Consider the following 27,788-nt stretch of genomic DNA (forward strand, 5'->3'; position numbering starts at 1 on the left):
TGACTGATTTTCTGATATGGCTAGAGTGCAGCGTGTCAGGCCCTTGACTTGGATTTGTTTCTTCGATACAGAGGGAATTTGGAACGAGCCAGGCGTGAATTCAGGTGCATGATTAATTTATTAATAGATTAAATACAAAGAGGCAAAACAAAGGGCGTGCTCGGTAGCGGATAATAATCTATACTAAACTTCAAACAAAACAGCACAAAGGCATGACTATCTACAAATAAACAAAAGATACTATCAATGATACACAACAAACCAAAAACTTGCACAGAGGCATAAATACAAACAAAAACTTACTTGGCGTGGACAAAAACGAACAGCATGGCATGAAGGTTGGAGCCACGAGCAAAGTTCCCAGAAGTTCCCAGGCCGAGGAACAGAAAACAAATGACTAAAGTAGTGACTATGATGATGAGAAACAGGTGTGAATAAATATGGAAACAAACAAAACCAGGAAGTGTAAAACGGGAAACAAGAGTCCAAAAACAAAACATAACATTATCAAACATAAAACTGAGTTCGCACCGTGATGTCATTCGAACCCTAATACACAAAATTTACATTGGTACATGGAGATGATATCCGAGTAGTGTCCGATCAAGATGCCCACCACCAAACCAAGCAGGATATTCAAAAAGGCCCTCTGAAATTGTGGCATTTTGTGATGTTTTTGACGCTATTTTGACATACTTTGTGGCCTGGAAATACAACGGAGTATGGTTTAACAGATACATCCATCCATTTTCTACCGCTTGTCCCTTTTGGGGTCACTGGAGCCTATCTCAGCTGCATTTGGGCTGAAGGCGGGGATCATTTTTTGCGGCTTAAGACAGATATTTTTTTAACTTTTTGGTCCAATATGGATGGCTCTTTTAACATTTTGGGTTGCCGACCCCCTTGCTCTACGATGTCAGTATCAGTCACTAAATAGCATTGTGGCTTTTTGTCAGTCCTGAGAACGATTTATCTGGAACGTCAGCTGTGTGGATCACGTAGGAATGTAGCACACCACCGCCATCTTGTTTGCCCTTTCATTGTGATCGATGGGCCACTCCGGCTTCTCGTTGTTCCGCACCCCGCTGTCAGCTCTACGCATCGGCAGACGAAATTCAAGCGCCGCGTGTAAAAAAGAACTTTGTGTGAGGGCGGGTCAAAGGGGTCGCCGTTTTCCCTGACCGAGGAAGTGTCTGATAGTAAAAGGAAAATAGAGAAAAAAATCGAGACCTTGTAACAAAACACAAAGTTGGATAAAGCTGTTTAGCTCGGACATTTATTTTTTTTTTGTGTGCTATTTTAACAAGCTAACAGTATTTTTTGTGACAGCTTGTCACCCCGTGTCTAAATTCATCAGTGGCAAGGTAAACTCCCCAGACATCCAAAGACGTGCCGGCTAGACCGACCTTTGACTTGACCCTTCTTTCACCCTTGAGAAAACAAACCGGCATCCGAAACCAGGAACAAAAGAAAAAACGCATTGACAAAACTCAACTTATTGATACAATAACAATCTACAAGGTTAATACAGTTCGCTTTCTCTTTCTTCCCCTCCATTTATCTGCTTTCTTTTGTGTTTCAAGTTATCACTACATATATGCATTCTCTTCATCATCATTTTTTGTTATTCCTTTCATGAAAATGCATAGACCAGGGGTCACCAAACTTTTTGAAACCAAGAGCTACTTCTTGGGTACTGATCAATGCGAAGGGCTACCAGTTTGATACACACTTTAATTGCCAGAAATAGCCAATTTGCTCAATTTACCTTTAAGTCTATGTTATTATTAATAATTAATTATATGTATCTTTGTGGAAACACTGATCATCTTAATGATTTCTCACAACATAAATATCACAAAAAAAATAGGTATTTCTGTCTGTCATTCCGTCCTACATTTTTTTTCCTTCTACGGAAGGTTTTTTGTAGAAAATAAATGATGAAAAAAACACTTAATTGAACGGTTTAAAAGAGGAGAAAACACGAAAAAAATACGAATTTAATTTTTACAGTTTATCATCAATTTCGATTCTTTAAAATTCAAAATTCCGCCGAAAAAAAGGAGAAAACCAGCTAATTCGAAACTTTTTGAAAAAATAATTTATGGAACATGATTAGTCATTTTTCCTGATTAAGATTAATTTTAGAATTTTGATGACATGTTTTAAATAGGTTAAAATACAATCTGCATTTTGTTAGAATATATAACAAATTGGACCGAGCTATATTTCTAACAAAGACAAATCATTATTTCTTCTAGATTTTCCAGAAATTTTTTTTAAAAGAAACTCCAAAGACTTTGAAATAAGATTTAAAATGTGTTTCAACAGATTTTCTAGATTTGCCAGAATATTTTTTTTGAATTTTAATCATAAGTTTGAAGAAATATTTCACAAATATTCTTTGTCGAAAAAACAGAAGCTAAAATGAATGATTAGATTAAAATGTAATTATTCTTTACAATAAAAAATATATATATATATACTTGAAGATTGATTTAAATTGTCAGGAAAGAAGAGGAAGGAATTTAAAAAGGTAAAAAGGTATATGTGTTTAAAAATCCTTAAATAATTTTTAAGGTCGTATTTTTCTCTAAAATTGTCTTTATGAAAGTTATAAGAAGCAAAGTAATAAAATAAAATAAAATAAAAATATTTAAACAAGTGAAGACCAAGTCTTTAAATATTTTCTTGGATTTTCAAATTCTATTTGAGTTTTGACTCTCTTAGAATGAAAAATGTCGACTAAAGCGAGACCAGCTTGCTAGTATATAAAAAAAATAGAGGCAGCTCACTGGTAAGTGCTGCTATTTGAGCTATTTTTAGAACAGGCCAGCGGACTACTCATCTGGTCCTTACGGGCTACCTGGTGCCCGCGGGCACCGCGTTGGTGACCCCTGGCATATACATGGATGGATGTATACAAGCCATGTAAGATTGACACTTTCATTGTTTGTTTTTTTGTTCCCTATACATTTCCATGATCAGAAAGGAACAGAGGGAAGAATACTATTTTTATTTTTATCTGCCCCCTTTTTAAATACAAATTATTTTAGATGACTTTATAACCATTCCCTCCACCTACACCCCAACTCTAACATACTTTTTAATTTTAGTTTAAGCATTTTCACAAAGACACATCCAATCAAAATCAAAAAACAGTTTGATATAATTCCCGTTGTCTCTTTTTAGATTCAAAAGATATTCTTGCGACTTTTTAAGTCTTTGTTTAGAGCAGGGGTCACCAACGCGGTGCCTGCGGGCACCAGGTAGCCCGCAAGGACCAGATGAGTTGCCCGCTGGCCTGTTCTAAAAATAGCTCAAATAGCAGCATTTACCAGCAGCACTTACCAGTGAGCTGCCTCAAATTTAATTTAATTTAATTTATTTACTAGCAAGCTGGTCTCGCTTTGCTTGACATTTTTAATTCTGAGAGACAAAACTCAAATAGAATTTGAAAATCCAAGAAAATATTTTAAAGACTTTGTCTTCACTTGTTTAAATAAATTCATTTATTTTTTTACTTTGCTTCTTATAACTTTCAGAAAGACAATTTTAGAAGAAAAAAGTAAAACCTTAAAAATTAAAGGATTTTTAATCACATGTAGCTTTTTGCCTTTTAAATTCCTTCCTCGTCTTTCCTGACAATTTAAATCAATGTTCAAATAAATGTATATTTTTTTGTAAAGAATAATAAATGCATTTTAATTTAATTCTTTATTTTAGCTTCTGTTTTTTTTGACAAAGAATATTTGTGAAATATTTCTTCAAACTTATGATTAAAATTCAAAAAAATTATTCAGGCAAATCTAAAAAATTTGTAGAATCAAATTTAAATCTTATTTCAAAGTCACTTGAATTTTTGTTCTCGAAAATCTAGAAGAAATAATGATTTGTCTTTGTTAAAAATATAGCTTGGTCCAATTTGTTATATATAAGTGCAGATTGGAATTTAACCTATTTAAAACATGTCATCAAATTCTAAAATTAATCTTAATCAGGAAAAATGACTAATGATGTCCCATAAATTATTTATTCAATTTTTTCAAAAAAAGATTTGAATTAGCTAGTTTTTCTCTTCTTTTTTTTGTTTGAATTTATTTTAAAAGAGTCGAAATTGAAGATAAATTATGATTCAAAATTTTTATTATTTATTCCCCCGTTTTCTCCTTTTTTAAACCGTTCGAATAAGTGTTTCTTTCATCATTTATTCCCTACAAAAAAACCTTCCGTAAAAAGGAAAAAAAATGTATGACGGAATGACGGTATGACAGAAATACCCATCCATCCATCCATCCATCATCTTCCGCTTATCCGAGGTCGGGTCGCGGGGGCGACAGCCTAAGCAGGGAAACCCAGACTTCCCTCTCCCCAGCCACTTCGTCTAGCTCTTCCCGGGGGATCCCGAGGCGTTCCCAGGCCAGCCGGGAGACATAGTCTTCCCAACGTGTCCTGGGTCTTCCCCGTGGCCTCCTACCGGTTGGACGTGCCCTAAACACCTCCCTAGGGAGGCGTTTGGGTGGCATCCTGACCAGATGCCCGAACCACCTCATCTGGCTCCTCTCGATGTGGAGGAGCAGCGGCTTTACTTTGAGTTCCTCCCGGATGGCAGAGCTTCTCACCCTATCTCTAAGGGAGAGCCCCGCCACACGGCAGAGGAAACTCATTTGGGCCGCTTGTACCCGTGATCTTATCCTTTCGGTCATGACCCAAAGCTCATGACCATAGGTGAGGATGGGAACGTAGATCGACTGGTAAATTGAGAGCTTTGCCTTCCGGCTCAGTTCCTTCTTCACCACAACGGATCGGTACAACGTCCGCATTACTGAAGACGCCGCACCGATCCGCCTGTCGATCTCATGATCCACTCTTCCCTCACTCGTGAACAAGACTCCTAGGTACTTTAACTCCTCCACTTGGGGCAGGGTCTCCTCCCCAACCCAGAAATACCCATACATACATACATACATACATACATACATACATACATATATATATATATATATATATATATATATATATATATATATATATATATATATATATATATATATATATATATATACATACATATACATACACACACACACACACACATACATACATACATACATATATATATATATATATTAAAGGTAAATTGAGCAAATTGGCTATTTCTGGCAATTTATTTAAGTGTGTATCAAACTGGTAGCCCTTCGCGTTAATCAGTACCCAAGAAGTAGCTCTTGGTTTCAAAAAAGTTGGTGACCCCTAGTTTAGAGAATTCTATCCTTTCACACCAGCAACAGACAAGTTAATTTGTTTCAAATGTGTTCGTGATCTTGGATGTTTAAAATTCTGCGGCCTTCTGTGGTTCTCATCCTCAGACCTGAACAGAAAAAAACTTTAAGTTCTTCCGAATAACTTTATTTCGAGCTTCGAACACCAATAATAGAGTATGCAATTCTACAATGTCTTTTAGTTTGAATAATCCTGACCTAAAGATGAGTGGATTTGTGTGGTCTCTATATCCTACTGTAAAAATGATACAAATTACTATTTCCTGTAAAAGAAATAAAAGCATTATGTTGCTGTGATATGTATTCCCCCATATTTCTACACAATAATTTAAATAAGGTGGAATAATTGAGCAATATAACATTCCCATTGTATGCATTTGAAACAATTGTATTGTTGACAATAAAGGTAATTATGGGCCTGCTGCAATGCCAATGCCCATTCATTCACATGCTGCAAGCAGCCCATATTATTACTATTGCTTTTTGATTGATTTAAACTTTTATTAGTAGACTGCACAGTACAGTACATATCCTGTACAATTGACCACTAAATGGTAACACCCGTTTAAGTTTTACAACTTCTTTAAGTCGGGGCCCACGTTAAATCAATTCATGGTAAAACATGCTCCTACTTCAAACTTTATTATTCTTGTTCCGCACGTTTCTCTCACACTTAATACGAGACGAACCCCCACATATGTTATACCGTCGGAAAGGGGCTCTTCGCGCCGATGTCGGTACTTTTAAATTGGGACCATTTCTTGTTACCATGGAAACGCTATTCACAAAGAAACAGAAAAAAAAATGGGCCACTAGAATGGGTGCTCACCTTTATAACGGGGGATATCTCCTCCAAAAAAGGAAGGATTACCTCCTTTTGTAGCTCGGCCATACTTTCACGTAGCACTCTATGTGACACGTGTTAACTGTTAGCATGTTAACGTTAGTATGCTAGCATGTTACCATTGCTAAATTTTTGAGCTACTTTTGCTACTGCCCAGAGTCATATAGCTTACATACTTGCCAACCCTCCCGATTTTTCCAGGATGTAAGTGTATGAAATGTAGGCCTAAGTGAGACCTACATAGTGGTTTTTGTTTCATGTCTCTACGACAGGGGTAGGGAACCTATGGCTCGCGAGCCAGATGTGGCTCTTTTGATGACTGCATCTGGCTCTCGGATAAATATGAGCTGACATTGCTTATAAAACATTCTTGTGCATTTTTAATCCATCCATCCGTTTTTTTGTACCGCACCTGTTCAAGAAGTTGCGTTAATGGCAAGAAGTTACTTATCTATTATTGGTTAGTGTGGGGCTTGCCCTCCTGGGGGTTCTTCAGACCACCAAGTACCGACATGAGAGCCTGTTTCAGGTTTTTTTTCTTCCAATAAGTCTCTTAGTTGCTTTCCAGCAATTGTCTTTTTCTCTCCCGTTCTAGCTCACACTCTGGCTCCAGCCCCAACCCCGTCTCTCCTCCTGGCTGCTGCTTATAACAGAGCGACAGGCGATTACTTAACAAGGCCCAGGTGGGCCTTCTATGCACCTGTCGCTGATTTCGAGGCCGGTACTGGCAACTCCCTGCTTCGCTGCAGGCCCGCTGGCCACGCCCCCTCCACAGTTAGTTTCAGAATAACAATGTTATGACAAAGAATAAGAGACCTAGTATACTCTAGAAATGTTGGTCTTACTTAAAAATGCACACGTTTTGTGGTGTTCAGTGTTAAAAAAAATAACTATATGGCTCTTACGGAAATACATTTTAAAATATTTGGATTCTTGGCTCTCTCAGCCAAAAAGGTTCCCAACCCCTGCTCTACGACATTCCTAACGGAAGTTACAAGCAGTTGTGTCTGTGTTTTTTCCTAGGGGGCGCTAGAGCGCAATTTTGAGTTTTGGGGTTTGGTTTTTTTATGGCAATTTTCGCCAGTCCTGATGTGTGTGTTAAATTTGGTGAGTTTTGAAGCATGTTAAGGGGGTCAAATTACAGCTCAAAGAGGCGGTGGTATAATAGTAATAAAACCTTAGCAATACGATAGGGACATTTGGTCCCTAATAAGGCTTCACGGTGGCAGAGGGGTTAGTGCGTCTGCCTCACAATACGAAGTTCCAGCAGTCCTGGGTTCAAATCCAGGCTCGGGATCTTTCTGTGTGGAGTTTGCATGTTCTCCCCGTGAATGCGTGGGTTCCCTCCGGGTGCTCCGGCTTCCTCCCACCTCCAAAGACATGCACCTGGGGATAGGTTGATTGGCAACACTAAATTGGCCCTAGTGTGTGAATGTGAGTGTGAATGTTGTCTGTCTATCTGTGTTGGCCCTGCGACGAGGTGGCGACTTGTCCAGGGTGTACCCTGCCTTCCGCCCGATTGTAGCTGAGATAGGCACCAGCGCCCCCCGCGACCCCGAAACGGAATAAGCGGTAGAAAATGGATGGATGGGATGGATAAGGCAAGTATACCACATTTCTCTTTTTGTAAAGTAAATGGGCATCTACGTCCAAAATATGATTTTCCTGAGTAGCTGGACAGGACATAAATAAATAAAAAAATTAAAAAACAAGGAAATTTATTTTTTTGTGCTATTTTAACAAACTAACTGTATTTTTTTTTTTTTTGTGACAACTTGTCACCCCGTGTTTAAATTCATCAGCGGCATAATGAGACGTCTCCTTTTCCCAAGGTAAACTCCCCAGACATCCAAAGACGTGCCGACTCGACTGACCTTTGACTTGACCCTTCTTTCACCCTTGAGAAACCAAACCGGCAACCGAAACCTGGAACAAAACACAAGAAAAAAAAAAAAAACTACTTTTAAATGTTTTACAACCTGCAGTTTCAAATCTGATCCTCCCTCTGTTGCCAATCAGTAAAGGTCATGCCATTAAAAAGCTCTCTATCGGAACATTTTATTATAAAAAAGCAAATCATAATAAAACAGTTGTCATAGTTTAACCCTGTTTTGGACAGAACCGAGGCTTTAAAGTTAAACCTGGTGTTCGGGCGGGTGACGTGGGAGTGTTTGAGGTGGTGTCTCAGCTGGAATTGTGGATCCAGGAGTGAAATGGCCTGTCAGGGTGATGATGTATGACGAGGGAGAGCCCACTTTGGACTTTTATGCTCAAGTCTTCTCATACATATGGAGACTAAAGTGTGCGCTATTAGAAGGCAAACTACACAAAAGTGAGTTGTTTGGATTGGAAGAGTCACTTGGGGGCGGGAAGACGGTAACGAGATCCGGCAACAGCGAGCGGGAAGCTGCGAAAAACATGCCACATTGAACGCATCAGTCGGGCCGACACGTGCTGACAAACTTAAACAGCAACGGTATTGTTAGTCGGGCTGTGTTCGCACGGTTTCTTTCAACACGGACTTTTGGGCATTTTGGCCTTTTGTCCACATGCAAATTTATACTTTTATTATTAAAAACTGACTGCTTTGCAGTCTGCTGAAAATAATGGAAAGTGCCACTCTACATAGGAACTGATGCTGTAGTGAAAAGGTGGAATTACCACAGAACACATTTACTGCGATCTGGCGGCTAAAGTGAATAGTGCACGCCCTTAATTTGTTATGTTTCGGGTGTCAGGTAAACTGTGACAAATGGAGCCGTTCCTACTTTAAAACAGCAGGATAAAAATATATTTCAGGGTTTCCCATACTTTCGTTTCATAAGTAGATATTTGTTTTAAATGATGAGAAAAAAACATTAACAGAGTTCGGTTAAAATAATTTCGCAATGCAGTCTGCCGAAAATGATGGAAAGCGCCACTCTACATAGGAAAGTTGGAACTACCATAGAACACATTTTAAAGTATTCAACGCTCTACTGCGATCTGGCGGCTAAAGTGAATAGTGCACTCCAATTTGTTATGTTTCATGTGTCAGGTAAACTGTGACGGATGGAGCCATTCCTACTGTAAAACAGCAGAATACAAGGATATGGCAGTGTTTCCCATGCTTTCGTTTCACAAGTAAATATTTTAAAATGTTTCAAATGTCGGAAAAAAATCATTTCAGCAGAGTTCGGTTATAACCGTTTTGCAATGCACTCTGTTGAAAATGATGGAAAGCGCCACACTCTACATAGCAACTGATGCTGAAGTCAAAGTTGGAATCGCCACGGAACACATTTTTTAATTATTCACTCTACTGCAATCTGGCGGCTCAAGTCAATAGTGCACACCCTTAATTTGTTACGTTTCGTGTGTCAGGTAAACTGAGACGAATGGAGCCATTCCTACTTTAAAACGGCCGGATGAAAAGATATTTAAGGTTTTCCCATACTTTCGTTTCACAAGAAAATATTTGTTTTAAATGTCGAGAAATTGTAGCTGAGATAGGCGCCAGCGCCCCCCGCGACCCCGAAAGGGAATAAGCGGTAGAAAAATGGATGGATGGAAAAAAATATTTCGGTTACAATAATTTTGCAATGCAGTCTGCTGAATATGATGGAAAGCGCCACTCTAGATAGCAAAGTTGAAATTACCATAGAACACATTTTAAAAGTATTCAACGCTCTACTGCGATCTGGTGTTAAAGTGAATAGTGCACGCCCCCAGATAGACAAGTTTCGCGTGTCACGTAAACTGTGACGAATGGGGCCATTCCTACTGTAAAACTGCAAAATACAAGGATATGGCAGTGTTTCCCATGCTTTCTTTTCTCAAGTAAATATTTATTTTAAATGTTATAAATGTGGGGGGAAATTTCTTACGTTTCGGGTGTCGGGTAAACTGTGACGAATAGAGCCATTCCTACTTCAAAACAGCAGGATAAAAATATATTTCAGGGTTTCCCATACTATCGTTTCACAAGTAGATATTTGTTTTAAATGTTGAGAAAAAAACATTTCAACAGAGTTCGGTTAAAATAATTTCGCAATGCAGTCTGCCGAAAATGATGGAAAGTGTCACTCTACATAGGAACTGATGCTGTAGTGAAAAGGTGGAATTACCACAGAAAACATTTACTGCGATCTGGCGGCTAAAGTGAATAGTGCACGCCCTTAATTTGTTAAGTTTCGGGTGTCAGGTAAACTGTGACAAATGGAGCCGTTCCTACTTTAAAACAGCAGGATAAAAATATATTTCAGGGTTTCCCATACTTTCGTTTCACAAGTAGATATTTGTTTTAAATTATGAGAAAAAAACATTTCAACAGAGTTCGGTTAAAATAATTTCGCAATGCAGTCTGCCGAAAATGATGGAAAGCGCCACTCTACATAGGAAAGTTGGAACTACCATGGAACACATTTTAAAGTATTCGACGCTCTACTGCGATCTGGCGGCTAAAGTGAATAGTGCACTCCAATTTGTTACGTTTCATGTGTCAGGTAAACTGTGACGGATGGAGCCATTCCTACTGTAAAACAGCAGAATACAAGGATATGGCAGTGTTTCCCATGCTTTCGTTTCACAAGTAAATATTTTAAATGTTTCAAATGTCGGAAAAAAATTATTTCAGCAGAGTTCGGTTATAACCGTTTTGCAATGCACTCTGTTGAAAATGATGGAAAGCGCCACACTCTACATAGCAACTGATGCTGAAGTCAAAGTTGGAATCGCCACGGAACACATTTTTTAATTATTCACTCTACTGCGATCTGGCGGCTCAAGTCAATAGTGCACACCCTTAATTTGTTACGTTTCGTGTGTCAGGTAAACTGAGACGAATGGAGCCATTCCTACTTTAAAACGGCCGGATGAAAAGATATTTAAGGTTTTCCCATACTTTCGTTTCACAAGAAAATATTTATTTTAAATGTCGAGAAAAAAATATTTCGGTTACAATAATTTTGCAATGCAGTCTGCTGAATATGATGGAAAGCGCCACTCTAGATAGCAAAGTTGAAATGACCATAGAACACATTTTAAAAGTATTCAATGCTCTACTGCGATCTGGTGTTAAAGTGAATAGTGCCCGCCCCCAGATTGATAAGTTTCGCGTGTCACGTAAACTGTGACGAATGGGGCCATTCCTACTGTAAAACAGCAGAATACAAGGATATGGCAGTGTTTCCCATGCTTTCTTTTCTCAAGTAAATATTTATTTTAAATGTTATAAATGTGGGGGAAAATTTCTTACGTTTTGGGTGTCGGGTAAACTGTGACGAATAGAGCCATTCCTACTTCAAAACAGCAGGATAAAAATATATTTCAGGGTTTCCCCATACTTTCATTTCACAAGTAGATATTTGTTTTAAATGTCGAGAAAAAAACATTTCAACAGAGTTCGGTTAAAAACGTTTTGCAATGCAGTCTGCTGAAAATGATGGAAAGTGTCACTCTAGATAGCAAAGTTGGAATTACCATAGAACCCATTTTCAAGTATTCAACGCTCTACTGCGATTTGGCGGCTAAAGTGAATAGTGCACTCCAATTTGTTACGTTTCATGTGTCGGGTAAACTGTGACGGATGGAGCCATTCCTACTGTTAAACAGCAGAATACAAGGATATGTCAGGGCTTCCCATGCTTTCGTTTGACAAGTAAATATTTATTATTAAATGTTTTCCATTTTGGACCAAGGCACCACTTGACACTCAAAAGGAGACTGAGGGCAGCAAAGTTAAGACTGAGGAGTACAATACTGTATACTTGCCAACCCTCCCGGATTTTCCGGGAGACTCCCGAAATTCAGCGCCTCTCCCGAAAACCTCCCGGGACAAATGTTCTCCCAAAAATCTCCTTAAATACAAGCGGAGTTGTAGGCCACGCCCCCTCCAGCTCCATGCGGACCCGAGTGACGTGTCGACAGCCTGTTTTCACGTCCGCTTTCCCAAAATATGAAGAGCATGTCTGCCGAATGACGTTATAGCTGTATAATTATCGAGGGTGGGTTCTTATGTGGCTTTATTGTTAGGCAGTTTCATTAACTTCCTCCCAGCGCTGTAAAACAACACACAACAACAGCAGTCCGTTTTCATCTACCGTAAAGCAGTTCGTCTGCCGTAAACAGCAATGTTGTGACACTCTTAAACAGGACAATACTGCCATCTAATGCGCATGCATATGGTTAGAAAAACAAGGATGGACAATTCAACCCTTAACTCAACAATGAGTAGATGAGTGTTATGTGGGTGTAAATAAAATAAATGAACACTGAAATTCAAGTATTTATTTATATATATATGAAATACTTGACTTGGTGAATCTAGCTGTAAATATACTCCTCCCCTCTTAACAACGCCCCGCCCCCAACCACACCCCCGGCCCACCCCCCACCTCCCGAAATCGGAGGTCTCAAGGTTGGCAAGTATGCAATACTGAAGCAACAAAATTAGATGTTTATTTGGTGTTTCTAGTCTTGGACCAGTGAGCGTGTCATGCTTGGAACAGGACTGAGTAGGTTCTATAAAAAAAAAAGTACCATTAGTAGTACCAGATTTGTGACTCATTAGGACCAGAAAAGCAGTTCCTTCCAAAAGTGTGTAATGAGGTCAACCTCGTATCAACTTAAATGAGAGAAGACTTCTGCTCGTCTCCACCTTTCCGTTCTGTCATGATAGTTTTCTTGGACTATGACAACCTACCCTCGGTCTGTCCTCCCCGCCCGATCCTCCCTACCTCTCAAAACTCTCCCACACCCCCTTGCCCCAATCCCCGCGCCTTGACACTGCCACTCCGCATTGATGCTGATAATTACCGCTGAATGGATCCGAACATTCCCATGGATGTCAGCGGCGCCTTTGGCCTGCTCTGTGGTTCCCCCCTACTCCCCCCCCCCCAAAAAAACCCCATCCTCATCCTGCTTCCCGAGTCACCCCCTCCACTCCTCAAAAAGGGGATTAAGAGCAGGATGGAGAGGCCGCTGGCCCAAATCGAGAGATGCCTTGCCATGCGACCCCCTGATCGATGCCAACCGCCAACAGACTTAAATTGGTGTTTTCCTAAATAAACATAAAAGTATGACTCCTCTCTGGGGACCTTAAAGGTCTACTGAAACCCACTACTACCGACCACGTAGTCTGATAGTTTATATATCAATGATGAAATATTAACATTGCGACACATGCCAATACGGCCGGGTTAGTTTACTAAATTGCAATTTTAAATTTCGCGCCCAAATATCCGGCTGAAACGTCTTTTTTCATCACGAAATTCCACATTTGTGTTGCTGAATCATTTGCAATTTGTTCAAAGGACAATGGAGACATCAAAGAAGAAAGCTGTAGGTGGGAAGCGGTGTATTGCGGCCGGCTTTATCAACATAAACACAGCCGGTGTTTCATTGTTTACATTCCCGAAAAATGACAGTCAAGCTTTACTATGGAACAGAGATGTCAAGCGAACACGGTTGGATTGGACCACACACACAAAGTACAGTGTAGTATGCAGCGATCATTTCAAAAGATTGTGTTTCGAAGAGGGTCCCTTGTGAAGGACAGAGATGGGCATCGACACCAACCGTCGACTGGTGCTGAAGAAAGGTGCGGGGCCCATTTTCAGGTTGTACTGGCACGGCCATATAATCTCACTAAAACACAATAAGCAGATAAGGGATTTTCCAGAATTATCCAAGTAAATGTGTCTAATAACATCTGAATCGCTCCCACTGCTCTCGTCCTTTTTTTTTTCTCTAGTCCTTCACTCTCACTTTCCTCATCCACGAATCTTTCATCCTCGCTCAAATTAATGGGGATATCGTCGCTTTCTCGGTCCGAATCGCTCTCGCTGCTTGTGGCCATGATTGTAAACAATGTGAGGAGCTCCACAACCCGTGACGTCACGCGCACATCGTCTGCTATTTCCGGTACAGGAAAGGCTTTTTTTATTAGCGACCAAAAGTTGCAAACTTTATCGTCGATGTTCTCTACTAAATCCTTTCAGCAAAAATATGGCAATATCGCGAAATGATCAAGTATGACACACAGAATGGACCTGCTATCCCCGTTTAAATAAAAAAATCTCATTTCAGTAGGCCCGTTAAACTGACTACAATGCATCATGGTTCATCGCCACATGAATTTAAAACTTAAACGGAGTGCTGAAAAGCCGAAGCCCACCTGAAATTCTAACAGTTAGCATGTTAGCCAGATAGCGTCATAACAGTTAGCATGCATCAAATACCAACATATATGACTCCGAGGTAGGGTTGTACGGTATACCGGTATTAGTATAATACCGTGATACTAATGAATCATATTTGGTATAATACCGCCTCGAAAAAGTACCAGTCCCCCATCCCCCTGACGTCATCACGTCATGTCATTGCTGGTTTTACAAGCAGAGGAGCATGTTCGGCAGCACACAATCACAGAGTACTTACAAGCAGACACAGTATGTTGACAGAAAAGGGAGAACAGACGCATTTTTGTTTAAAAACTAAAGATGAAGGTGAAGTCATAACACTGAGCTGCTTTAGTTAAAGGCCTACTGAAATGAGATGTTCTTATTTAAACGGGGATAGCAGGTCCATTCTATGTGTCATACTTGATCATTTCGCGATATTGCCATATTTTTGCTGAAAGGTAGCGTAAAGGTAAAGTAGAGAACGTCGACGATAGAGTTTGCAACTTTTGGTCGCTAATTAAAAAAGCCTTGCCTGTACCGGAAGTAGCAGACGATGTGCGCATGATGTCACTGGTTGTAGGGCTCCTCACATCCTCACATTGTTTACAATCATGGCCACCAGCAGCGAGAGCGATTCGGACGGAGAAAGCAACAATTTCCCCATTAATTTGAGCGAGGATGAAAGATTCGGGGTTGATTTATCATCACACATGAACACGCATTTTTGCATTTAGATGAACATATATTCGATCTTTGTGTTTATCTAGAAAAATAAAAATCCATAAAAAAAGAAACAGCCCAAAATAAAATTTTATGGCAATATTTTATTGAAAATCAACCATTTTTGGTTTGTTTTCAAATCTACCATACATAGTAAAATCGAAAAACGGCCCTAATTTTATTTTTTTAGTTGCATTTCAGATTTGGAAATAGAACGAACGGAAGGTACACGGACCCTGCTTACTGGTGATCTTTATTTTTTTTCCCATTTCATATAAAATGAAAATCAAACCTTTTTTTGAATATTTACGCATTTCTTTTCAACACCAAAAAAGAAAAAAAACTTTTTGCTTTTAAATATTTTTTGTATTATAACAAAATTCTAATAAACCGGTCGTTTTTGTTTTTCCATTTTCTATTTATGAAAATAAATTCATTGACCAAAATAGTCCGTGTACCTTCCGTTAATTTTTATTTCCAATTCTGAAACGCAAATCAAAAAATAAATGCAGGGCCGGTTTTACGATTTTTACTATATAAATGGCAGATTTCAAAACTAACAAAAAATGATACATTTTCATCAAATATTGCCATAAAATTGGATATTGTGCTGTCTTACCATTTATGGATTTGCATTTTTCCAGATAAACGCAAAAATCCAATTTGTGTTTATCCAAAAAGCAAAAATGTGTGTTTATCTGTGTGATAATAAATTCAACCGGCATCAGTATTTTAGCACTTCCTACTAGCTTTACACTACTTTATATTAGAAATGGCAACAGCGAAGGATGAATGTCACATTAGAAGATAGACAAAATGAAGATGCTTTTTGACTACGGTGTCGGCAAGAACTACAAAGGCAGACACGCGCAATTTTTCAGGACTTATGCAGATCCCAAATACAGATCAGCAGGTACCAGAAGGTAGGAAAAGTTGCTTTTGCATAATATTGTGAATGAAACGCAACATAATATGTCTTACCTTATACACACACACCATAGCACTCGTATGTTTAATGCGCCGACAATCCATCAAGCGGTGCGGCTTCATATGTTACCAAAGTCGTAGTAAAACATTTTGATGGATTTTTGAGCACCGTGTTTAATGTGCTATATTTTCTAATGGAACTGGGGGCAGGGGAGCTGGTCTGAGGGCCTGCTGCGGAACGGGGTGTGCAAGGACAAGCCTCGAAGACAGCGACAGGTGAGTAGATGGCCCAGGTGGGCCTTGTTTACTAAACACCTGTCACCTTTATTAGCATTTTGAGTGTGAGCCAGAGAGAGAGAGAGAGACGGACTGAGAAAAATACAATCTACTGAAAAGCAAAAGCCTAGGACGACTTATGAAAATAAAACTGTGTTGTACCCTGAAATCCGGGTTCTCGTCTCATTGTGTGGTGGTCCGCAGAGCCCACTAGAGGGCAACTTCTACAGGAACATATACAATGTTGGTGTTCACTTGAGTCATATTGCAGTCTACATGCATCGCTTATGTTTGACTGCCATCTACTGGTCATACCTATTACACCATGTACCAAATAAATTAGATTTGAGGTGGGTAAGCTCAACCAACTGTATTCCTTACATCAGGAGCACCAGTTTAAGGTTATAAGGCGCAATTTCGAGTTTTAAGAAGAAAAAAAAGGATTTTAATTGTGCCTTATTGTCCGGAAAATACGGTATCATAAAATGCTGGTCTTTTTTGTATTTTATAACATTCTTATATGTTACTTACTGTGCATCGTATATACATTTTTATTTTTATTTTATGTTTATTTTGTGTGACTTGTTGAAGGGTGGACTAGCAAAGTAAGATTTTCATTGTATGGCAAACTGTCTGTTTAACTGTGCATATGACAATAAACAATCTTGAAATTTGAACATATCCGGTCTTTTGGTTTTTCCATTTTCCATTCATGAAAAAAATTGATTGACCAAAACATACACCGACCGACCCAACTTCCTGAAGAATATACAAACCCAACAGTTGGAGAACCGTAAGGTAAATCCATCCCACGTTAAACTCACATCACCAACATTTGTGAAAAGCAAGGAGGAACATGTAGTCAATGGTTGGAATTACCACCGAACACATTTAAGTATTCACTCTACTGCGATCTGGCGGCTAAAGTGAATAGTGCCCGCCCTTAAATTTGTTACGTTTCGTGTGTCAGGTAAACTGTGACGAATGGAGCCATTCCTACTTTAAAACAGCAGGATATAAAATATATTTCAGGGTTTCCCATACTTTTGTTTCAAAAGTAAGATATTTGTTTTAAATGTTGAGAAAAAAAACTATTTCAACAGAGTTCGGTTATCATTTTGCAATGCAGTCTGCTGAAAATGATGGAAAGCGCATTTGTGAAAAGCAAGGAGGAAAAAATAAAAAAAATTAGATTCCCACCGGACGTCATAGTCAGCGGTTGCCTACGTATACCCAGCCCGGGTATTCACCCAAACCCCCCAAAAAACACAATCCCACCCACCCCCAAATAGGGGGGGCTAACACCGTCAATCACATAACGGGAAAGAAGCCGCACCAAGTGGTCAAGATAAAGGCAGAAGTGCGTGTGGGAAAGAAAAGGTATTTAGGTCTGGTCGGAGCGCTATATAGCGACTCTGCATATAATATACTGCATGTCTATAACATGACAGCTGGAGCGACTCCAGGCCAGCGGTTCCTGTGTCCTTTCTCCCTCAGATGCGGCTCCGTTTTCTTTGGAGTCGGCTTCAAGGAGTTTTTTTGGAAGCGGTGAGGTTTGGCTTCGAGCTGCATGTCGAGCTCGCTTCCAATTATCCCCATTAAAAACATTTCCAAGTGGATATTGCCATTTGTGTCAGAGTTATACTTCAGTCAACCTAACATGATATTTAAGTTTATTAGTCCACTACAATGTGTACAGTGGGGCAAAAAAGTATTTAGTCAGCCACCGATTGTGCAAGTTCTCCCACTTAAAATGATGACAGAGGTCAACTGTGAGAGACAGAATGTGGAAAAAAAATCCAGGAAATCACATTGTAGGAATTTTAAAGAATTTATTCGTAAATTATGGTGGAAAATAAGTATTTGGTCAACCATTCAAAGCTCTCACTGATGGAAGGAGGTTTTGGCTCAAAATCTCACAATACATGGCCCCATTCATTCTTTCCTTAACACGGATCAATCGTCCTGTCCCCTTAGCAGAAAAAAAGCCCCAAAGCATGATGTTTCCACCCCCATGCTTCACAGTAGGTAAGGTGTTCTTGGGATGCAACTCAGGTTTGGTTTTGAAATTTTTTTCAGAAAATAGTCCATAATAGTTACTAGCTAGTTGTCTAATTGTGCTTCTGTGTATTCACATCAAGTTATGCTCTGCTGGTTTGCCCGTGCTAACAGGCTAAACTGGCTATAATTACTGTAAAATTATAATGCTCAAAATGTCGCATTCTGGCATGAAATAATGCACAACTGTTAGATAATTGCCAACTGTACATTAGCATTATTCTTCTGCTGTGGCCGCTGGTACTAATATTACGGTTTATTTGCTATGATGGTGAGTCTATGGTTACTTCTGGGAATGATTATGGTTTTATTATAAAAAAATGTTCAGGTTAATTTTTGTTCAATACAACTTTTGTCAAGGGGGACCTATTTGTGACACTGCAGTTCACCCTCAAATTGATGTGCTCTCACTCTATCATGTCCATGATTGTTTACTTCAAGGACAAAGGAATGTCCGCCTGAGTTCATTATGGGCTGGCGAACTCGAATTATACCCAAATGGTGAAGCACAGTACGTCGGACTAGTCTATCCATAATACTCCGCGTTCCATCAAGCGGTGCGGCTTCTTACCCAAAGTCGTACTAAAACATCTTGACATATTTTTGGAGCTTTGTGTGTAATGTCCTATTTTCCCAATGAAAGTTTTGGCGTTGCTTTGTTACGGGTACTTGCTGGTGTCATTTAGTGAACAAGCTTCAACTTGCAGTCCACAAAAAGTTCTATTTCGGTTTCATCTGACCACATGACATTCTCCCAATCCTCTGCTCTATCATTCATGTATTCATTTTGGTATAAACTCAACTCGTCGTGTTTGGAGGAGGAAGAATACTGAGTTGCATCCCAAGAACACCATACCTACTGTGAAGCATGGGGGTGGAAACATCATGCTTTGGGGCTGTTTTTCTGCTAAGGGGACAGGATGATTGATCCGTGTTAAGGAAAGAATGAATGGGGCCATGTATCGTGAGATTTTGAGCCAAAACTTCCTTCAATTAGTGAGAGCTTTGAATGGTTGACCAAATGCTTATTTTCCACCATAATTTACAAATAAATTCTTTAAAATTCCTACAATGTGAATTCCTGGATTTTTATTTTCCACATTCTGTCTCTCACAGTTGAAGTGTACCTATGATGAAAATTACAGACCTCTGTCATCATTTTAAGTGGGAGAACTTGCACAATCGGTGAGTGAATAAATACTTTTTTGCCCCACTGTATCTCTTATGTGCGACTGCCATCTACTGGTCACACTAATCATTACACCATGTACCAAATAAAGTTGCTTCGAGGTCGGTAAGCACAACCAGGGAGATTCTAATACATTAGGCCCATAAACAGGTTTAGTTTTAAGAAAATTAAGTTATTTTAAGTGCGCCTTATAGTCCGGAGTTACATAGCTGGATGGTTTTAACATTTTTTTCAGAAAATAATCCATAATAGTTGGTAGCTAGTTGTCTAATTGTGCTTCTGTGTATTCACATCAAGTTATGTTTTGCTGGTTTGCCTGTGCTAACAGGCTAAACTGGCTATAATTACTGTAAAATAATGCTAAAAATGTCTCACTCTGGCATGAAATAATGCACAACTGTTAGATAATTGCCAACTGTACATTTACATGATTCTTCTGCTGTGGTGCTGGTACTAATATTATCGTTTATTTGCCAAGTCAATGTTTACTTTTGGGAATGATTATAGTTATATTATACACTATTTTTTTCCCAGACATTGTTGTCTTTAGATTTTCTTAAATAAAAGTTTTGTCGACGGGGGCCCATTCGTGACACCGCACTTCGCCCCTCAAATTGATGTGCTCTCACTCTATCATGTCCATGATTGTTTACTCCGGGGACAAAGGAATGTCCGCCCGAGCTCATTATGGGCTGGCGAACTCGCATAAAACAGCCAAGTACTGCCCCATTTCCTGGGCCTTGCATCGTCGCCATGGCAACCCAGCATCCAAGATCAGCGAGGGAAGGGGGGGAGTGGGGGTTGTTGGAGGGTTGGGTCGCATGATGTCATTCCATGGCATAAAGGGGGGGTGTGGAGAGGGGGCTGGGGGGTGCATGTCCAATCAAACCCTGAGAAAATTATGTCACCTTTTGTTGAGCGGCTCCATTCAGGACTATAGAAGTGCAGTGAATTGAGAGCTGCAGAGGTCATTTTTTTTTCTCCCCCTGCAGTGTGTGTGTGTGTGTGTGTGAAAAAAAAAAATAGGGCTTTGTGGTCATGCTAATGTTTGGTAGAGGGTAGCGGGGGTGGGGTGGTATAAAGATGTCATGAGGCTCAACTTCCAAAACATTTTCTTTTATTCGCATGCCCGTGACCTTGTCAGCGGCAAATTTGATTCCTGGTCTGAGCTCCACGTTTATTTGGAGGACTTGTCTATCAAGACCCGGAGTAAACGCCTGGAAATGATGGAGAACAATAAGCATCATCTTAAGGCCTGTGTGTCAAAGTCAAGGAATGAATGATCTGTGGCCCCCGGGGTGATATTTGATTAGTATTAGAACTGGCCCCCAGGCCACAGCTGCTGTTTTGCTATAAGATTGGTAATAAAAGTGAATAATTGGTAATAAAAGTTAAAAATTGTGTCGGACTTAGTGTGGTTTCTTCTGGGGGACTACAATATACTATTTTATTTCAATTTGTTTTCAAATAAAACAACAAACAGTAAGAGGCGACCCGCACGTGATATAACCAAGATCATTTGACATTTTATTCTACAATATGATCATTCATTTACACCTTAAACTTTTGCAACAGCCCATCCATCCATCCATTTTCTACCGCTTATTCCCTTTTGGGGTCGCGGGGGGCGCTGGCGCCTATCTCAGCTACAATCGGGCGGAAGGCGGGGTACACCCTGGACAAGTCGCCACCTCATCGCAGGGCCAACACAGATAGACAGACAACATTCACACTCACATTCACACACAAGGGCCAATTTAGTGTTGCCAATCAACCTATCCCCTGGTGCATGTCTTTGGAGGTGGGAAGAAGCCGGAGTACCCGGAGGGAACCCACGCATTCACGGGGAGAACATGCAAACTCCACACAGAAAGATCCCGAGACTGGATTTGAACCCAGGACTGCAGGACCTTCGTATTGTGAGGCAGACACACTAGCCCCTCTGCCACCGTGAAGCGCCTGAAGCAGAATTTGTACTTTTCAATTTGCTTTGGTTAATCAATTAACTGTACAAAACATACATACACACATACTGTACACATATATTCGCTGTACAAACATACATATACACATACATGTACATTCACTGTACAAACATACATATATACATACTGTACATATACAGTGGGGCAAAAAAGGTACACTTCAACTGTGAGAGACAGAATGTGAAAATAAAAACCAGGAATTCACATTGTAGGAATTTTAAATAAATTTGTAAATTATGGTGGAAAATAAGTATTTGGTCAACCATTCAAAGCTCTCACTGATGGAAGGAGGTTTTGGCTGAAAATCTCACGATACATGGCCCCATTCATTCTTTCCTTAACACGGATCAATCGTCCTGTCCCCTTAGCAGAAAAACAGCCCCAATGCATGATGTTTCCACCCCCATGCTTCACAGTAGGTGTGGTGTTCTTGGGACGCAACTCCGTATTCTTCTTCCTCCAAACACGACGAGTTGAGTTTATACCAAAAAGTTCTGTTTTGGTTTCATCTGACCACATGACATTCTCCCAATCATCCATGTATCCATTTTGGTATAAACTCAACTCGTCGTGTTTGGAGGAAGAAGAATACTGAGTTGCATCCCAAGAACACCATAACTACTGTCAAGCATGGGGGTGGAAACATCATGCTTTGGGGCTGTTTTTCTGCTAAAGGGACAGGATGATTGATCCGTGTTAAGGAAAGAATGAATGGGGCCATGTATCGTGAGATTTTGAGCCAAAACCTCCTTCCATCAGTGAGAGCTTTGAATGGTTGACCAAATACTTATTTTCCACCATAATTTACCAAGAAATTATTTAAAATTCCTACAATGTGAATTCCTGGATTTTTTTTCACATTCTGTCTCTCACAGTTGAAGTGGACCTAAGATGAAAATTTCAGACCTCTGTCATCATTTTAAGTGGGAGAACTTGCACAATTGGTGGCTGACTAAATACTTTTTTGCCCCACTGTATATGTACATACACTTTCTGTACATATACATACAAACATATATACACATAATCAGGTTTCATCAAACATAAATTAGCGTTGCTGCCCTAGGGGAAACTGGGTAACACATGTCACACTGACAAAGCTCAAACTATTACTACTATAACAATCTGCAAGGTTAATATAGGTTGCTTCTCTTTCTTCCCCTCCATTTTTCGGTATTCATTTTTTATCTGTAGTTATTACGTGTATGTATTGTAAATTATTGTATGGTAAATTATTGGTATTGTTCATTATCAGTAGTGATAATTCTATTGGTGTTTGTATTGCTCCAGTTGTAGTGTAAAAAGGCTCATTTTCATTTCTGTATTATTATTTATTTTGCTAACTGCTTCTTTGCTATCACTTTTACCATTATATACGTACATAACCTATGTGCTAATGTTGTTATTGTGTTAGCTGTTGTTTTTGTCTCTCTGTCAAATCCCCCTCTGTCTTCCTTTTTTTCCTCTTTCTATTCCCTCCTGCACCAAATGATTATATATATACATTTAATGAAGTCAAATACAAATAAGACAACAAGAGGAGTATCTCACATTTCTTTTGTAAAGTAAATCTGTACAGCCGATATGGGCATTAACTATATGATATGCCTGAGAAGCTGGACAGGACCACAAAAAAACTATGATTATTTACTTAAAATAGCTTAAACAAAATAATCATATAAAGCACACACTTTAAAGGCCTACTGTAACCCACTACTACCGACCATGCAGTCTGATAGTTTATATATCAATGATGAAATATTAACATTGCAACACATGCCAATACGGCCGGTTTAGTTTACTAAATTGCAATTTTAAATTTCGCGCGAAGTATCATGCTAAAACGTCGCATTATGATGACTCGTGCGCGTGACGTCACGGATTGTAGTGGACATTTTGGTCAAGCACCGATCCCAGCTATAGGTAGTATGCTTTAATCGCATAATTACACAGTATTTTGGATATATGTGTTGCTGAATCTTTTGCAATTTGTTCAATTAACAATGGAGACGTCAAAGAAGAAAGATGTAGGTAGGAAGCGGTGTATTGCGGCCGACTTTAGCAACACAAACACAGCCGGTGTTTCCTTGTTTACATTCCCGAAGGTGAAGCTTTACTATGGAACAGAGCGGTCAAGCGAACATGGTTTCCGACCACATGTCAAATGACAGGTTTCGGTGAGAAAATTGTGGTAATAAGTCGGCTCTTACCGTAGACATGAGCGGAGCTTATGTCGTTCATCATGCACCTGTCAAAGAGGCAGCTTCCCTCGGAGACACTGGCGGTCACCACACCCCTCTGACTTTTAGGTACGACAGTATCATCTCACTACACTAGTAACACAACAAACAGATAAGGGATTGTCCAGAATCATCCTAGTAAATGTGTCTAAAAACATCTGAATCGCTCCAACTGCCCTGTCTTTTTTTTTTTTTGTCCTTCACTCTCACTTTCCTCATCCACAAATCTTTCATCCTCGCTCAAATTATTGGGGAAATCGTCGCTTTCTCGGTCCGAATCGCTCTCGCTGCTGGTGGCCATGATTGTAAACAATGTGAGGAGCTCCACAACCCGTGACGTCACACGCACATCATCTGCTACTTCCGGTACAGGTAAGGCTTTTTTATTAGCGACCAAATGTTGCGAACTTCTCTACTAAATCCTTTCAGCAAAAATATGGCAATATCGCGAAATGATCAAGTATGACACATAGAATGGACCTTCTATCCCCGTTTAAATAAGACAATCTCATTTCAGTAGGCCTTTAAGTGAAGTGAATTATATTTATATAGCGCTTTTTCTCTAGTGACTTAAAGCGCTTTACATAGTGAAACCCAATATCTAAGTTACATTCAAACCAGCGTGAGTGGCACTGAGAACAGTTGGGCAAAGCGTCTTGCCCGAGGACACAACGGCAGTGACTCGGATGGCGGAAGCGGGAATCGAACCTGCAACCCTCAAGTTGCTGGCATGGCCGCTCTAACAACTCTAACAACTGCAAAGCGGTCAATACAATGCGGCCTTTTAACCTTTCAGCAGGCAACACATTTAACAAAGCAATACATTTGCATGTTTGCTCCATAAACACAGGCCTCAGCTTCTGTGTTCCAAACAGTAAAAAAAAAAAAAAAAGATATGAGCTTACCGGTAGCTTCGTTGATCTTTTCCTTTTCCCAATGCCTTTTAATCCAATGATTCAGCAGGCGGTGTCGCTGTGCTGCTGCCACCAGCTGCTCTGCAAGACCACCGGAAAATAGTTGTGAGCAGAGCTTGCCAATTAGGCTGATTGTGCTCACCTGTGCGCTCCACTGTGGAGAGGTTGAGGCCGGTGTCATCAGCAGGCGCTCACAGGCAAACCTCTCACGGACAGATCGCCATAACAAGTAGAGATGTCGATACATTTTTTTAAAATGTAGTATCAGAAATTATTGGTTTTAATAAGAGTAACATTTATGACTTTTTTTAAAATGCCTCTGTGTACACGAACGTATGGAAAAGAACGGGGCGCCAAAAAACCTTCAAGGCACTACCTTAGCACAGTGGTTCTCAAATGGGGGTACTTGAAGGTATGCCAAGGGGTACGTGAGATTTTTTTTAAATATTTTTAAAATAGCAACAATTCAAAATCCTTTATAAATATATCTATTGAATAATACTTCAACAAAATATGAATGTAAGTTCATAAACTGTGAAAAGAAATGCAACAATGCAATATTCAGTGTTGACAGCTAGATTTTTTTGTGGACATTCCATCCATCCATCCATCCATCCATTCATCATCTTCCGCTTATCCGAGGTCGGGTCGCGGGGGCAGCAGCCTAAGCAGGGAAGCCCAGACTTCCCTCTCCCCAGCCACTTTGTCTAGCTCTTCCCGGGGGATCCCGAGGTGTTCCCAGGCCAGCCGGGAGACATAGTCTTCCCAACGTGTCCTGGGTCTTCCCCGTGGCCTCCTACCGGTTGGACGTGCCCTAAACACCTCCCTAGGGAGGCGTTCGGGTGGCATCCTGACCAGATGCCCGAACCACCTCATCTGGCTCCTCTCGATGTGGAGGAGCAGCGGCTTTACTTTGAGTTCCTCCCGGATGGCAGAGCTTCTCACCCTATCTCTAAGGGAGAGCCCCGCCACCCGGCGGAGGAAACTCATTTCGGCCGCTTGTACCCGTGATCTTATCCTTCCGGTCATGACCCAAAGCTCATGACCATAGGTGAGGGTGGGAACGTAGATCGACCGGTAAATTGAGAGCTTTGCCTTCCGGCTCAGCTCCTTCTTCACCACAACGGACCGGTACAACGTCCGCATTACTGAAGACGCCGCACCGATCCGCCTGTCGATCTCACGATCCACTCTTCCCCCACTTGTGAACAAGACTCCTAGGTACTTGAACTCCTCCACTTGGGGCAGGGTCTCCTCCCCAACCCGGAGATGGCACTCCACCCTTTTCCGGGCGAGAACCATGGACTCGGACTTGGAGGTGCTGATTCTCATTCCGGTCGCTTCACACTCGGCTGTGAACCGATCCAGTGAGAGCTGAAGATCCCGGTCAGATGAAGCCATCAGGACCACATCATCTGCAAAAAGCAGAGACCTTTTGTGGACATGTTCCATAAATATTGATGTTAAAGATTTCTTTTTTTGTGAAGAAATGTTTAGAATTAAGTTCATGAATCCAGGTGGATCTCTATTACAATCCCCAAAGAGGGCACTTTAAGTTGATGATTACTTCTATGTGTAGAAATCTTTATTTATTATTGAATCACTTTTTTTTTTTCAATAAGTTTTTAGTTATTTTATCAAGTAATTCAAGTAGCCCCTCATCAGAACAAACTATTTTTGGTTGAAAAAAAGAGATAAAGAAGTAAAATACAGCACTATGTCATCAGTTTCTGATTTATTAAATGGTATAACAGTGCAAAATATTGCTCATTTGTAGTGGTCTTTCTTGAACTATTTGGAAAAACAGATATAAAAAACACTAAAAACTTGTTGAAAAATAAACAAGTGATTCCATTATAAATAAAGATTTCTACACATAGAAGTAATCATCAACTTAAAGTGCCCTCTTTGGGGATTGTAATAGAGATCCATCTGGATTCATGAACTTAATTCTAAACATTTTTTCACAAAACAAGAAATCTTTATCATCAATATTTAACAAAAAAATCTAGCTGTCAATACTGAATTTTGCATTGTTGCATTTATTTTCACAGTTTATGAATTTACATTCATATTGTTTTGAAGTATTATTCAATAAATATATTCATAAAGGATTTTTGAATTGTTGCTATTTTTAAAGCATTTTTGAAAAATCTCACGTACCCCTTGCCATACCTTCAAGTACCCCCAGGGGTACACTTACCCCCATTTGAGAACCACTGACTTAGCGTATTCCCTTAATGGCCATACAGGTCACACTGAGGGTGGCCGTACAAACAACTTTAACACAGTTACAAATATGCGCCACACTGTGTGGCCACACCAAACAAGAATGACAAACACATTTCGGGAGAACATCCACGCCGTAACACTACATAATCAATACCCAGAACCCCTTGCAGTACTAACTCTTCCGGGACGCTAAAATATACACCCCTGCTCCACACCTCAACCACCTCATTCGAAGCTGCTGTTATGAGGCATGTTAAAAAAAATAATTGCACATTGTGACTTCAATAGGACCTGTGATGAGGTGGCGACTTGTCCAGGGTGTACCCCGCCTTCCGCCCGATTGTAGCTGAGATAGGCACCAGCGCTCCCAAAGGGAATAAGCGGTAGGAAATGGATGGATGGACTTCAATAATAAATATGGCAGTGCCATGTTGGCATTTTTTTTCCCATAACTTGACTTGATTTATTTTGGAAAACCTTGTTACATTGTTTAATGCAGGGGTCTCAAACTCAATGTACCTAGGGGGCCACTGGATGCAGAGTCTGGGTGAGGCTGGGCCGCGATAAAAAATGACTTTAAAAAAGATATTTTCAAATGTCTTTATTTTTTGTTTCAACAGAAAATCAAATCAAAATATGAATGAAACAAAATGAGAATTAAGTAATGTGAGGCAATGTAAATTAAACAATAACAAAAAAAATTAAAAATAACGGTATGAATTGGTCCAGGTTATCGGGGACTGTTATTACTGACGGACAGGTGTCCCGCTGTGACTGCAGCCAGGCACGTAAGAAAACCCTCGTCTCCATGGCAACGTTTATGTTGCTTTAACTCATTTGCCACTTTTCCACTAAGGCAGGGGTAGGCAACCCAGAACATTGAAAGAGCCATTTTGGACCCAAATGACAAAAATTGTCTCAGTCTGGAACCAACGGGGGAGGGGGCTTTGCCGTGGAGT

The 27,788-nt window shown here is 40.0% G+C and overlaps 1 long non-coding RNA gene across 3 annotated transcripts in view; it reads right to left on the bottom strand.

Moving 5' to 3' along the window:
- Window positions 1-25,120, bottom strand: part of LOC133541480 (uncharacterized) — a 136,950-nt gene extending 111,830 nt beyond the window's left edge. For 2 of the 3 annotated variants that reach the window (XR_009803891.1, XR_009803893.1), the window contains exons 1-2: window positions 24,589-25,120; window positions 8,001-8,052 (exon numbers count right to left, since the gene is read on the bottom strand). This is a non-coding gene — a long non-coding RNA (uncharacterized LOC133541480). The remainder of the gene's footprint in view (window positions 1-8,000; window positions 8,053-24,588) is intronic. The other variant, XR_009803892.1, reaches the window with a different exon arrangement.
- Between the last annotated feature and the right edge of the window lie 2,668 nt (window positions 25,121-27,788).

Source organism: Nerophis ophidion, linkage group LG23, assembly GCF_033978795.1.
Source record: "Nerophis ophidion isolate RoL-2023_Sa linkage group LG23, RoL_Noph_v1.0, whole genome shotgun sequence".
In the NCBI taxonomy this organism is placed as follows: Eukaryota; Metazoa; Chordata; class Actinopteri; order Syngnathiformes; family Syngnathidae; genus Nerophis; species Nerophis ophidion.